The sequence below is a fragment of the Sitophilus oryzae genome, unplaced genomic scaffold (genome assembly GCF_002938485.1).
Source record: "Sitophilus oryzae breed Bouriz unplaced genomic scaffold, Soryzae_2.0 scaffold_882_pilon_pilon, whole genome shotgun sequence".
In the NCBI taxonomy this organism is placed as follows: domain Eukaryota; kingdom Metazoa; phylum Arthropoda; class Insecta; order Coleoptera; family Curculionidae; genus Sitophilus; species Sitophilus oryzae.
The window spans coordinates 1,971,663-1,987,361 of NW_022147508.1; the positions used below are offsets into that span (position 1 = coordinate 1,971,663).

Consider the following 15,699-nt stretch of genomic DNA (forward strand, 5'->3'; position numbering starts at 1 on the left):
AAGTGGTCCAGGTGGACCCCCAGGGGTCCACGGGAGACTTGCTGGGGGTCTACGTAGGCGTGAACAAAAAATGGGGGTCCATAAGATGTTAATGGGGGTCCACGAAAATTTATCTGCTTTTGATAGTAAAGAGCAAAAATGTAAGCATAGTTTTTATAAGGAACCAGATGGTTTATTTCATAGTTATTTGACTACAAAAGACACGAATTTTGTTCGTCTTTAGCTTGAAACTAAGTTACTACGAATATAATAAAATATAACTAGAGTACCTATTACAGCAATATGTTTGGGGGGGGGGGCAAAATCAAAAGTAACGTAGAATATGCTTTTTAGAGCGCCGTGTTTAACCCAAAAGCCTAATATTTAACACAATTTACAGATTTTAGAGGGGACCCGGGCCTCATGGCCCCCCTCTGTATCCGCCACTGTATACCTAATATAATTTTAAGAGCTAGGCGGTAATGAGTAAGTTCTCCAAAAAATATTATCAATTTGTCAATTATGCGTGTATTTTCAGACTAAAAGTTGGTATCGTGTTTTTGTCTTGTATCAAAAATAATTTACGATACACGTAAATCATTCTGTATCGTCTCTTATAATACAAATATAAAAATATACATCCTTAATTGTACAAATCATTAATTCTTATTAAAATCATATTTAACGGGCTAGTTACGACCAGTAGTAATTACGCTTAACACATAGTATACTGATTTATAATATGTATAGCCAACCAGTAGAAACATTTTAAATCATACTAATATAATGCCTTTTCTAAATATGCTAATGAACCACCCTCGTCCCATTTGAAAAAATTGGCGCCGGGAGGCACGTATAGCCGCCCATACTAAATATGTTAATAAAAAGTTGGTAGGCAGTTCTTTTAGTTTCAAAGTAAAGGAATTTTTCCAATTTTTTTTTATCTCAAAAACTGCGACTTTGACTGATTTTGATGTTATTATAAATTTTGTGGCAAATGTTATTCCTAATCCTAAACTGAAAACCGCGTTTCGCTAGCTACTGTAATTTTGGAGTTAAAGGTAGGATTTCCTAAAGGTAGGATTTCCTAACTGCGTCGAAACGTATGCGTTCAACGCATGCGATAAACGCGAGGTACTGGTTCAGTGCAATTATGCACAACTGATTTCCTATGTGAGCGTCTGACGCTTCAGTATCCGGCAATCGCATGCATCGGTTCATTTATGACCCAAATAACTCATTTTGAGTGAAATTAAAAAAACTTTTTTTTTGTCGATCTTAATAGCCTACCCTCGAGCCTACCATACCTATTGGTATGGTCGGCTAAAAATTGGACGAGTACATTAGGGGTACAAGTGTAGCTGAGTCTCAGATACTGGCTTTTGTCAAAGTTCTGAGATTGTATGATGAGTTATAACTCGTTATAACTCAAGAAGAGTCCTCCCTCCTAAACATTCTACATTCTATTTTAATATGGACGCCTGTAGCTATTTTCGACGTCGATAAATTATTAGCTACATTTTATTTATTACTTATGAAAAAATATTTAAGTTTTTTGAAAATTCTTATTCTGCGAGTCGTCAAATCCTACGCATGTTTCGAAAAACATTGTATAATTTATATCAATCAGTTCATGACAAACTTTAGTTTGTCAATAGATGTACGGTAGTACTTTGGTACTACAGAACATATTACAAAATAGTGATAATTGATGCTAATAATGAAGTAAGCAAAATTGAAGCAAATACATTAAATCAGTTGTATAAATAGTGTCATATATATGGTTAGTGTTATTTACAAATATCGTAAACGCATTTTTATAGATCATAAAAATTAATTGTCTAGTTAAACCGGTAGTGATGAAATACCTACTACTTATATTTTTTAATAACTAATTTACAATTTTATATGAATTTTACATCAGCGAGATGTTGAAACATAATCATAATTCGCAAAAACAGCATTATCGGTGAATTACATCGATCATTTCCTTTTTCCTGTCAGGGCTAATTTGGACAGAACCTACTTTGTTTAAGCAGATTCCGTTAATCAACTCCCTCCTCATTGTGTTATCGGAATTCCTTTGCTCCCTCTGTTACATGACATGTACTTCAAATACTTCCATATTCCATACTCTCACTCGCCATCGGATCGTGTCTAGTTCGTCCTATTACATCACTCTGCCATAATAACTTATTGTTTCACCTCTTTGCATGTGTTTATATTCATTAAGCTCCAAAACGATACAGAAATGGAGTACTTAGTGCAAAGACTTACCCAGGAGCGGATGTTGGGTCAGACCATAATCCCGTTGTGGCACGAATCCGAATGAGGCTCAAAAAAATTGTTCGAAAGTTCACTAAAAAACCCAACATGAGTTTACTGAGAAGTGAGGCACAACCTCAGACGGGATAGCATTTAAGTTGTTATCACTGTCAAGCCACCAAAGTAGTTAAAACATTATGTTATCGAGCAATTACTATATGCACTATGCAGTGACCAAGAATCAATTAATTCTGAAATAAGTAATATTAAATCGGATTAGCTTCAGAATGGTTACTCTGCGAAGTCTCTCGATAAGAGTATATCCAACTGCAAGAATGACTCAGGTGTGCCAGCCTGAAGATGTTCTCTTTCTTGACGATTCTAGATTTGAAAACAACATCAGAAGAGATCAGGAGAAGAGCCAAACGTGTGGAACTACTTTAAAGAATGTTTTAATGGAAACAAAGCCGGCATCATCAAAACAAAAGTAGGCAATAATTACATAGAGCAAATTCAAGACCAAGACTTCCTTGATCTTAGTCTTGGTTTTGCATTTAGTAAGTATTATCAAAAGTATCATCATTATAAAATCAAGTATCATCATTATAAAATTAAAGTAGTCTTGGTCTGGTTCTTGCAAGATCCAGTCTTGGTGTTGGTCTTGCTACAAGACTATTGCAAGTCCCGATTTTCTTAAAGACGTTTAGTTATTTATTAAAAAATAAATAGTATTTTTAGTAACTTTTACTTAACTAGAATTTTAAAAGTATCTTAAAAATTGGATAAACGAAGCACTTTTGTATAGAAGTAAATTGGGTCCAATTAATTTAATTTGACTTCAAAAATTCGTAAAAGTTCTATATTCACGGAATATTGGGACACCCTGTATAATCGAACATCATTTACATATTCTTTGTTGCGTAAGATTTTGTCATTAAGAGTCAATTTCACTAGTCCGAAAAAGTAGCAAAATAAGCGTTCGGCATATAACGTTTTATGTAAAACTGGCTAGGTATTTTTACACAAATGAGAGGGAAATAAAAGATATTATACTATATCCGTATTGTAGCACATTTTTAAACAACTTCTTTATTTTTAAAAGTTTGATGGTCAAACATCAAACTTTTAAAACAAAATATTCCTTATGTTTGGAACAAATTTTCTCGAAAATAAAGGCATAATTTAAAATTCCGTTACAATACGGAAATAAATTGAAGTTTTTTTATTACAGTGATATATAATTTATATAGTTTTGTAACAAATTGCTCGCTATTTTATGGCAAATGCTGAACTCTGCAAACCTTTAACTAACCTAACTTAATCAAAGCACGTGTGTTTGGAATTTTGGATGTGGCTGAACACAAGATCGGGCTCAGCCTTAGGCAGATTTCTGAAATATAATATATATTTCCTTCGGCCACACACCCACTTTACCCGAGCCCTGAGAGTGACCCAAACAGTACAGCTCTTAAGCTCCACCCGAAAACGATCTTTCATGTGACAAAACAATTTATAACAAAGCCTATTCTTGTTGCGAAATGCGCAATTCAATATCGTCCCATACTGTCCAGCTGTCCGGTTCGGCGTCCGTCGACATTGTTGATATTTTCTCGGCTTTCTGGATCGCATCCAACACGAAATCGGAATCTCCCCCGATAAAATACGCCGTCCAATGGAAACCTAATTGATTGTTAACTGGCATTTTTCATGATCAGTAGCCGTTGCTTATTGCTTGCCAATTTTTTTATCGACTGTCCATAATTATTTAAGATTTATGCAAAGGTTACAACAACTTTAAGAGAAAGGGAAAACATTTTAAAAATAAAATATATATAGGTATAATATTCGTAATACCTTCTTGGACTGACATTATCTTTAGTTTTGAAATTTGATACAACGTTTTGGTCAGATGTATCACTGACCATTATCAAGTGTGAACTAATCTAAATATTAAGCATTCACCCATGAAAATCTGAATGCAGTCAAGAGGGCGTGAGATGTCCGCAGTCTCAGGCGTGAGATGTCCGCTGAGAATACTTGCATTCGTATGTTTTCAGTGAGGTTTATTGTAAACAACCCGAACTCCTGACCACTCTATGTTGTGATTCTTGGATCACAGATGGTCTGCAATACTTGACTGCATTGTTTTACATCTGTGCGTATTATTATTTATGCTCGTTAAGTTGTACAGGGTGAGTCAACGATAGAGTAAAGTCCATTATCTCATTTGTTTCGAGGTTTACAAAAAAATATTAAATATAAAAGTTATAGGAAAGGTTAAGATACACATTTCAAAATTATTATAGAGTATACAAGGAGCTTCAAAAAAGTGTGGCGGATATAACATATGTTTTTTTAAATGCAAAACCATATTTTTTATTTTATTTTTAGATTCTGCGTAAAATTCCATAACTTTTTTATATATAATGTTATATACCTAAAATTAATAGTTTTTGTAATATTTCAATTTGTTTAAACAAATGTTAAATTGCAGTGTGGTAAAAAATTGTTAGTGGTGCCATTGTTTCTGAAGTTGGAGTACCAAAATTTGGTAGGAGGATTTTTTAGAGATGAAACAAAAGATATATGTAAAGTATTTTAGTTAGATGATACAGGGTGTTCAAAATATATTTATGAATTTCAACTACTTAAAATTAAAAAATCTCAATTTTTTTAAATGGGATACCCTATATATTTTCATTTTTTCTGATAGACTTTACGAAACTCTTCAACTTTTATTAAGTATGTCATATACCTATTTTTAATAGTTTGCGATATATTCCAATTTTTTTTATTTTTAACCATTTTTAATACAAATTACCCCATAAAATCATAGTTGCCATGACAAAACAAAACTATTTATTACTTATCTTTAACAAGTAGCTTAATTACTAGCTACAACTGCTGGTATTAGTTAAAATTAATTAACTTTACTCAAATAAACTAAAATTGCAGTCGTGAATTTCTTGGTGTATTTCTATATTATGAAAAAGATGACACTTGGATTTTTCGGAGCGAATAGCCACAGATTAGGGTAATACTAGATTACCTAATTGTTGAAGACTACTGATACTGATATAGGAATTTTCTTATACAGTAAAGTTTTTTTTCTCGTAGTAATTCTGCTTTATAATTCATTTGGTAAAGCCAATATTACTACTGCCGCGAAACCGTCCCATTACACACTGAAGATGTTTTCTAGATAATCTACATCTATTCTTATAGTACTTAGCAAAGTACTATATAATATATAGTACCTACTTGTATATCTTTACTACTACTGTGTTCTTTACATAGGACTTTTTCTATGCCTCTATAAAATTCTCCTACCAAATTTTAGTTGTCCAACTTCAGAAACAATTCCATCACTGACATTTTTTTATCACACTGCAATCTAACATTTGTTTAAACAAATTTAAATACTACAAAAACTATTAATTTTAGGTATATAACATTATATACAAAAAAGTTATGGAATTTTACGCAGAATCTAAAATTAAAATAAAAAATAGGGTGTTGCATTTAAATAAACATATGTTATATTCGCCACACTTTTTTGAAGCACCCTGTATGCTCTATAATAATTTTAAAATGTGTATCTTAACCGTCCCTATAACTTTTATATTTAATGTTTTTTTGTAAACCTCGAAACCAATGAGATAATGGACTTTACTCTATCGTTGACTCACCCTGTACATTTAAAAGACGTTTAGTCTCTCCAATATACGACTCACCTTACTCACAAAATGCCTGGTAGATGCACCCTTTAGGATAGGTTAGGTGTTTGAGATCCTGCTTGATCTCTTATCCCGAGGCCTTGGACCCATTGTGACTCACTTGTATTATTGTATACCAAACATTCCTCTCATTCTTTCTTCGCGTTAGCTTTGCTTTGCTTCCAGCTCTCTGATATTGGCTTCTGCTGCTTCCTCTGGTCCCTCCAAAAAACCGTGGTTTAAAGTTTTGTAGCGTCGGTTTTCCAGTGCCTCCATGGTTTCATCTTCCTCTCCTCATTCGCCGCAGTAGTCGTCGTTGGAAATCTTCCATACTTCTCACGAGAATATCTCACGAGGTTTATCCCTGTGGGGCAGTTTTCAGTGACGACACCTACTAAATATTATGCGCACTAGGTTCTTTTTGTGCTCTAGTAGTTGTTTTGTGTTTTTGCTATATACCATTGACCACAGTCTTCGAGCCATATACAAGCTGTCGCGCGGTCCTTACGGTGTTGCGACGTCTCTTGCTGCTTGGCCTTAATGGTAGTTCATATAGCTTCCTTCAGCATCTTGATCGTCACAGGTGGTGGGTCATCTGCCACGGCTTCTCTCCTGACCCTCTTTTTGGCGAGTTTCCTGGTTGCCCACCACATTGCTGTGTCCTGGCATCCAGCACAGAGTGGTCTCGCCTTGACCTAGTCAGGACAGTGCTTCTCGGCAGTCCATCATAGCAAAGTCTATATCATAGTTTTCAATCTCACTGATTCCATAGTGATGCTTATTAGCATCAGATGCCCAAGCTGTCAGAATAAATCACGATGATTGGTCTATCAGAGATTTTTTCCTCGTATACGTAACTATTGGAGACACTGGTTTCTAAATATTTTTATACATATTTTATTTAGGGTAAACTAATTTATAGCTATAGTTTGCCTAAATAGAAAATTTGGTTTCGTAGATATTATTAGTCCGCCGTTTCTTTTAAAGCGTAAACCTCTGCTTATAGAACATTGCAGCTATCTGATGAGCCTAAGAAATCGTCAGGTGTCTAGTTCTGAGATATACCTATAACTGTGTCTCCAGAAGATGCACCTTTAGTGACAAGCGAGATTGGTCTTGGTAATCAAGAACAAGACCAATCCGCATCAAATCGACGCATCAACGCATAGTGAGTATGGAGCTTTACTGTAGAAATTAAATTCTGACCGTATGTAGTCGATCGAAGCAGTAAACACTGTTAATAAATTCTGCCATGATTTAAATTATGCTAATAATTTGTTATCCCAAGATAATTACTGGTCGGAAACGTAATACTATGATCACATCTATCGATGTCATCATTTAGGACACACCTTAGGAGTACAAAACCAATATTTTAATAGTTTTTTGATGTTCGAACATTTAAAAAAAATACATATACCTATTTAGATGATTTTTCACACACTTCCCTTCACTAAAAAATGTACTTTCTATTTTCGGGTTTAGCTAAAAATGGCTGTCAATTTGTTTATTTTAAATATCTAAAACAATCTATACGTATGTATGAAATACTAAAAAAATAGTGATGTAAAAACGTTATAACTAAACGGTTGTAGATAAAATAAATAACAAAACTGGTAACTGTAGTTTCATAAATCAATGTATCATATGATCAATATTCAATGTGTCTATAAGAGACAAATATGAATGGGTCCCCAACATAAACCAAAAAATTTGGGTCTAATGTAGTAAAACACAATAATGGTGAAAATAGAAAGTTAAATAAAAAATAACTCCTCACCTCGTTTTCCGCCTTCATTCTCTGTACGATACACGATCCTCGTAGTTATTTTTAAGCACTATGTTTTACACACACGCACACACTGTCGGACTACGTGAATAATTTAGTAGGAATATTAAACGCGTATCCGAAAATTGGAACAGATTTTACATTTTAAACGAGACATGGTGGAATGGAAAAAGACCTAAGACATTTGTACTGATCAGATCGGTCTAGATAGTATTAAGCTTTTTAATTTTCTAAAACAGTATAAAACATGTTAATGAAATAACTTATAATAAACCATACCGGATGTTTGTCAAAAGTGGTTCACCACTATAACTTACTTACTTTTTAAGTTAAAAAACGATATCAAGTATGTTAGCATATGACATAAACGAGGGTTGATTGATGTATTCAATTAGTTTCGTTCTCTTCCAGTTTCACAGGAAATTACTACAGCTTTTGATTTTTAAATGGTACCGTCGGTATTTTTTACTTTTTTTTTATATAAAATGGTATTCTGAATAGAATGGCATATCATCTGTCAACTTTTGACATTTTCGTTTTCGGACCCAAGTAGCACTTTCACGACTTGCGACCACATGTTTACTAAACACAACGTTGGATTAGTTACAAAAAATAGTTAGCTCCCTACCTTTGGTATTAAAATAAATTTAAACGTTTTTATAACGTTGTGCCGACGTTGGACTAGTACTACAGCAAAGTAGAAGCTTCTGCGACGTCGAATAAACGTTGTCTTGTAACCTTTTTTGCTTAAGTGATCTTTAGGTGATTTGGACAACGTAGTTACAACGTTGGACAATATAGAGTTTTCCGACGTCAGTTTCAGGACCTATTCCAACGTTATGCAAACGTCGTCTGTTTTACTACTTCCAACGTTGTTTAGATTTCCTTATTCTTACGTTGGCAGGACGTCGAGTCACTACCTTTTTGCAAGTGTATTGAACCATAACCTTAAATCTTAAATTTTCACTTCATTGTTCCGTTCAGTCAGACAGTTCAGTGCTGTTTTTGTTTTTATAAAAAAAACTTAATTAAAATGGGACATAAGAAAGGTACATATAAAACTAAATTTAAAAATACATCGACATATATTACCGATAGTTTATCCACTCCCTCGTTTATTTAGATTTTAGAGAGCGGCACAAGCTAGACTCTAGGATGACTAAATTAGGCAATCTTGCGACTAGTATACTACCTGTTACGGCCGAACTGCGACTTTATTAGTCCAGTATGCGACTACTCGAACTACTCCATCTTAATCTCCAAAACAACAAAATGAAAGCTGCCATGTTGTTAAATAAGAAAATGTTTCGTTCCTAAAATAGCAATTCCTGCTTTTTGAATACATTAACTTGAAATATTTGACCCGAAAAAACACGCGGAAACAATTTTTTCGACTGCGGATAAATTATTCTCATTTTACTAAAAAAAAAATTCAAGAAAATTTTTAAAACTTCTTTAATTTTAAAGCCCATTAGTATTTTTCAAAGTAGAAACAATACATTTATCAATAAAGTTGTTTGCGTTTAACTTTTTTGCCTTGGGTAACGAGTTACAGAGTCGGTTAAAGTGTTTCAATAATTATGATCTTCAAAATCCTCCACACTTAAATACTTTTGTTTTGTTTTCCTTCACTGTCATCTGACATATGTCTTTAACTAAATCATAAAAATAATATTTTTACTATAATTATCCCAATTTAGGATAAAACGCGACTTAGACGCCATATTAGTTTTGTATTTCTGTAAATTAGGATTTTAAACAACGTTGCAGTTTGTACTAAATTAGGCTTCTAGCCAACGTCGGTATCCAACGTCGTTTCGACCCAAAAATTATTCTCCAAACTAGCGCAGACTAGGGTTGGCACGAGGTTGTGCCGACGTTGCGCCCCGACGTTTGGTCGCGTGACACAACGTTGTCCCGACGTCCAAATGCTGCTTGGGGATAAAAATAGAATTTTAAATTTCAATCTTGAGCGCCAAATATCATTTTCTATCAAATAAAGTAAAAAAATACCAATAGTAATTTAAAAATTAAAAGTTGTAGTCATTTCCGGTGAAACAGGAAGTGACCAATACTAAATGAATACGTCAATCAATCTAAGTGATTTATGTCGGATACTAACTAAGCAACTTTTGTTTTTTTTATCTGAAAAAATTAAAAAGTTATAGGGGTGAGTCCCTTTTGAAAAACACCCGGTATATTAATAAAATGGGATTATGTCTATTTCTTTACATACTGAACATTTTCTGATGAAAACTAGTCAACTTTGCCAACTACCGGTCAAGATCAATAACTTTATACTAAGCTTCGCTAATGCAAAAAAATAATATAGAGATGGCCATATTTGAAAAATCGCTTACGATAGCTTGGAAACGACAATGTTATAGCAAAATCAACTAAGCCATAATACAGGAATTGTACAATACAATAGATTAGTAGTAATACAACACATTAAATTTGACATAAAATTCTTAACTGCTTAAGAACTATAACTTTGGTACAAAATTTTATCTGTGTACATCTGAAAACATATTGTTAAAATGTACCTCTTGTACACCCCCTTGATTGATTGTTGGGGGGTTGATTAACCCCCCTCCCACTCATTCTAATTCTAAAATTCTACCTCTTGTACACATATTTCTTAAAATAATGAATTGAATATATCAAATATGAAAACTGATACGAGTTTCAAGAATTGAAAAATCAGTTGAACTAATGGAAAACGACACGAAGTGATTGTGATTAATCCTAAAATATCAGTTTAGATTCCATTGTAATCACTCTGCTATCGATCAAGTTCACAAAATTACTGATTTAATAGAGAAAACGTAGGAAAAAGAAAAAAAATAGAAAAAATTTAGCACTAAGGAATGATATACAGGTCGCTGATATGTATGGAAACGGTCGATTATTATTAGGTAAAATATACAAGGTACTGCAAAAAGTTAAAGACAAAAGATTTAGGGTTTTTAAATATCTGGCTAGTAGTAAATTTATGTATACAGGGTCGGTCATAAAGTTGTGGCACATTAAAATTTATTTTTTTTAAATGGAACTATTGTTCTATTGTACTAATGTATATTATTGCAATCAATTCAATTCTCACTTCAATTCTAAGCAAAAATCGTAATACACAAAATGTACCTAAATTCAAAACTAATGGCAAATAGTATTAAGCATCACAGTTTCCGCAGAATGGCATTGTTAAATGAAACCGAACACATCGAAATTAATTAAATCGAATTATTGTTTAAGTGATATTTTCCAGTGGCGGCTCGTCAGGGTAGGCAAGGTTAGGCGGCGCCTACCCTACAATTTTGTCAGATTTTTTTTTCATTATAATATTTATCTTTATTAATGTTGCCATTACATACTATATAAATACTTTAATACACGGAAATGAATTGTAACAATTAATACCGTATGATCGAATAAAAACGGCGTCAGCGATGGCTATGAAATGAAGATCGCTGTCATTTTATATGTAAAATTATATGGGAAATGTCATCGATCGTAATTTCCAAGCCAACTGGACGCCGTTTTTTTTCGATCATACGGTATTAATTTAATATTTTTGTAGTATTTTATATTAATATATTAACTACCGCCGGCGTATGCAGTTAGAAATCAAAATAATATTGACCGTTGGTGTATAATGCATTCATCTTTGTTCGGCGATTTCTGACATCGCCTTTCAAATTAAATTTTGATCTCCCACTCAGCCGTCGAGGTAAATGTGCGTCTTTTGTGTCTAACTCATCGCTCGGTAGCGATGGAAATCGATGACTACTCATTGACTACTGACTACGTCGAATTAAGGCGGGGTTTAGGCGCAATGTTACCAACTTCAGGATTTTATCCCTAAATTTGGGGAGAAAAAATCTATATGGGGATTTTTTTAGGGGTAAAATTTTTTGGGGATATTTTTAGGGATAAAATTTCAATGGAATTTTACCGACTAGAGGAGATAAGACCGCTACTGCTATTTTTCAAAATTAATAGGAAAGTATAAATAAAACAAAATAATTTATTTATTTTAATCACCGAATCTTCGATAACAGTTGTGGGGATTTTAGATGTTTGGATTTAAGAAGGTTTGATATTGCTTTAATGGAAAGTTTCGAACAGTTGGCTAATGGTTGCAATGGCTGTGATCAGACGTTTCAAGGTCAACCACTTAAAACACAACAAATTGTTTATTTATTATTACTTATTTATATTTCTAGGGTTTTTTCGGGATATTTTTTTAGGTTTTTAGGGATATTTTGGGGATTTTTGATACGAGCGTTTTAGATTTTTAGGGAGATAAATTTTTGAGAGTTGGGAACACTGTTTAGGCGATATCTTCAGTCGCCTCGGCATGCGCGTGGAGCTCGGTAGGTTTTAGAAATTCGGTGGTTCCCATAATATATAATTCATCATACGTTTCAGTATTTAAAACTTTAATTACTATCTGTTTATCGACTGCCTATTATTGACTTGAATTATTGTGTACAGTGCATTTGGTGTTCCTGTTAGTGTACAGTGCATTTGGATGTTAATTTCTAAGTTAACAAGGAGGAGATACGGATAAGTATTAATTTAGATTAAAATTTGGAGTAATTAATGTTCATTTTCGTTTATGCGACGTATACAATACATTCATACCATTTACAAGTACTTCGGTTGAGAGACATTTTTCATGTTTGAAACGCATTAAAAATTACACTAGAAATTCATTGAAAAATAAACGTTTATCGTCATTGGCCTTACTTTTAATCGAAAAAGATATTTTCATAGCCCTTCAACAATCTGATAACATTACTGGTATAATAATAAATAAATTTTCATTATTAAGAGATCGGCGAATCAATTAAATATATAAAAAGTAATTATTCTTTTCATTTGTTTATGAGTCTCGAAATATGTATATGAATAAGATAATCTGTAAATTTATTTGTCTAATTTGTCTTTGTAAATATATTTACTTATTGTTAAGCTACGTAAATAAATAGAAATAAAATAAAATGCTATGATGAACTGCATGGTACTATTACCTATCTTATTTATCAAGCATTAGCATTTAGCTTGCTATCTGAGGAAATAAATAAAACACACATATCCATTATGTTAATCATTGTCTCATTATGTTGAATGCTGTTAGTTTAGTTTTATCCTAACTATTCTTAAGCTATCCCATAAGCTAACATATTGGCTTTTACGAACTGGGTTAAGATATTATGTAAATTTTGGGGAACAAATAGATTAATTAAAATTTTGTCGCCTACCCAGTCCCACAGGCCACGAGCCGCCACTGATATTTTCAAAAGTCAATAACTCGGAAAAGGTTGGTTTGAGGTACATTTTGATAGTAGAATTGAAATATGCAATAATAAACAGGGGTTCATTTAAAAAAAATAAACTTTGATGTGCCACGACTTTATGACCGATCCTGTATACTTAAATGTATTACTCGCTAATAGACATTTAAAAACCCTATAACTTTTATATTTAACTTTTTGCGGTACCTCGTATATTACCTGTAATAATCGACCGTTTCCATACATATCAGCGACCCTTTATAAATTGATCCAGGTACCATCTGTTCAGTACACTCATCAAACGGAAGAGTTTTTAGTTCATTTTGTACGATGTTCAACTGAACATCGTAGAAATTCACTAAAACTAGGGGCTACACGTACGATTTTACCTGCGCAAACCCCTTGCGAAACGACATCAGAAATATTACCTCTCGCAAACTTATAATCCAACCCCTACCAAACTTACTAAATTGTAAAATGTGGCCTTCTACGTATCCTAGGCATTGGTAGAAATTGGCAAGAACAATATAAACTGGTCTGATATCACATTGTTTCACAGTTTAAACAAAAATAAACAATTATTAAAAATAAATAATTTTTAGTGGGTGTTCTATTTTCTATGTCACTAAGTATCGACTTGGCTCGTATCGTATGCAATGGTTCTTGGTATGTCTCTCTAAGTTGTCAATAGACAACAAATTAATCACATACAAGTGAATGCAACGCAAAAATAATTAAAAGTGTTTAAGTGTGCAAAACAAAATTCGAGACATGATCCGTGGTTTGAATGAATTTACTTTACATTTGATCGAGTCCTGCAGAATCATTACATTAAAGAATAAAAACAAAGATTTCGCTGGGAAATCACGGATCATCAATATCATCCCCAATGAAAAACTGTTCCACAAGCTGAAGAAGGGCAGTATTTAAATTAATAATTTTAAGAGGTTTTGGTATCAAAATTAAGGGTTGGTGAAATTGACCAGTTTTACTGCCATACAACAATTTTGGTTTGGTTTGGTTACAATAAAAAAATAATTTCATTATTTCCTACTATCAATGTCACTTAATTAAAAAATTCCTAAGTAAATAAAACAAACATCAACATGCGTCACACTAATCCTGGAAAAAATGTCAGCTGTTAATAAGGAAGTCCATCTACTATTATATTGGTTGACCATAAAAAAGTTTACGATAGCATCCCGCCTGTTAAACTGTGAAAGGTACAAACTTCAATGCTACAATAATTAAAAGCCGTTAAATACATAAAAACTCCGATATAAAAATAAAAATTAAAAACTCAGTCTCCAGTGGGTTCATGCCAAATAAAGGATTAAAACCCCTCCCTGAGATCCCCAACACCCTTCAAAATATTTTTAGAAATAACGCTGATGGAAACGGAAATGTAGCCATATAGGTATCCCGCTAAACGCCAACACCATCTATACATTAAGTTTTACAGACGACCAAGCAGTACTGGCACAAGACTCCGACCATCTCGAATATATGACCAGAAAGCTAATCGAAGAATACAGATGGAGACTACACATGGAGATTGGAAGTGAATTTAGATAAGACGGAATATATGTGCGTCGGCGGACTCCAAGAAAATCTTGAAAAAAAATCCCCCTTGAAAACGATCAAAATATTAATGGCTACATAAAGTATAAATACTTGGGAGCAAAAATTTCAAGGAATGATGGCATTCTGGATAAAGCCATTAGGGGCAGAAACGCTCAGGGAAGAAAGCGTTTAACGTCTTGGGAGTAGCAAGGTACAGCTTGTCATGCTAGAGGCGTTCGGTACAAGGAAGGTAATGTGGCTAGCACTACGCTTCAACCGCCTATTATTAGCTAAAAGATATGTATAAAAAATATGGCAGCTAAAAGATATGCCGTGCGCACCCAGGAACGACAGAAATGGATTTCTGGAGACGGGCTGCAGGTAAATCCAGAAGAAAAAGATGTACGAACAACAGAATTCGAGAAATTATGGAGGCCTATCGAACAATAGCTGATGACATAAGAACAAAATAATTAATATGGTATGGCCACGTACAAAGAATGGCTTCTAAAACAGAAAAAACTGGACACTAGCGGGACGACGAAAAAAGGAGTAGACCACGCAAGAGCTGGAAAGAAGGAATAGACAACGAGAGCTCGAAGGCGACCTCTGGCCAGATAGGGAGCACTGGCGACTGGACATCGGAAGACGTCGAAGAACGTTTTAAAACCGATTGATATGTATATAAACATTAACATGCATAACCAATTACCAAATTATATCAACTCGTTTTAAATTATTAATTGAAATAAGAGAAATTAAAATTTGGATTATTAAAAAAAGAACTAATGAGTTATAAACCATTAGAACAAATAACTCATTTTCAAATTTTCATTTAAAATAATACCAAGTTAATTAACGTTTTTTTTTAATTTAGCAAAATTTTGTACTTGTTTTATTTTTAGTTTATTGAGTAGTCATCAACTTGATCTAATGTAATATCATTAACAATTATACTGGTTTCCTAAAATAACAGGCACTTGATTTTTAAACTATAAAACGAGCTATAAAATAATTACATAAATTGGTAGAGAAAAATATAACCTCCAAAAATGTTTCCTTGTTGTCAAAAATAGACATAACCCCA

The 15,699-nt window shown here is 33.3% G+C and overlaps 1 protein-coding gene across 4 annotated transcripts in view; it reads right to left on the reverse strand.

Annotated features, from left to right (window-relative positions):
* Nucleotides 1-15,699, reverse strand: part of LOC115890542 (serine/threonine-protein phosphatase 2A regulatory subunit B'' subunit beta) — a 76,014-nt gene that overhangs the window by 36,781 nt on the left and 23,534 nt on the right. Inside the window, exon 2 of one of the 4 annotated variants that reach the window (XM_030910803.1) lies at nucleotides 7,741-7,979. The exons of the other annotated variants lie outside the window; for them this stretch is intronic. The gene's annotated coding sequence lies outside the window, so the exon portion shown is untranslated. The remainder of the gene's footprint in view (nucleotides 1-7,740; nucleotides 7,980-15,699) is intronic. 4 annotated transcript variants of the gene reach the window in all.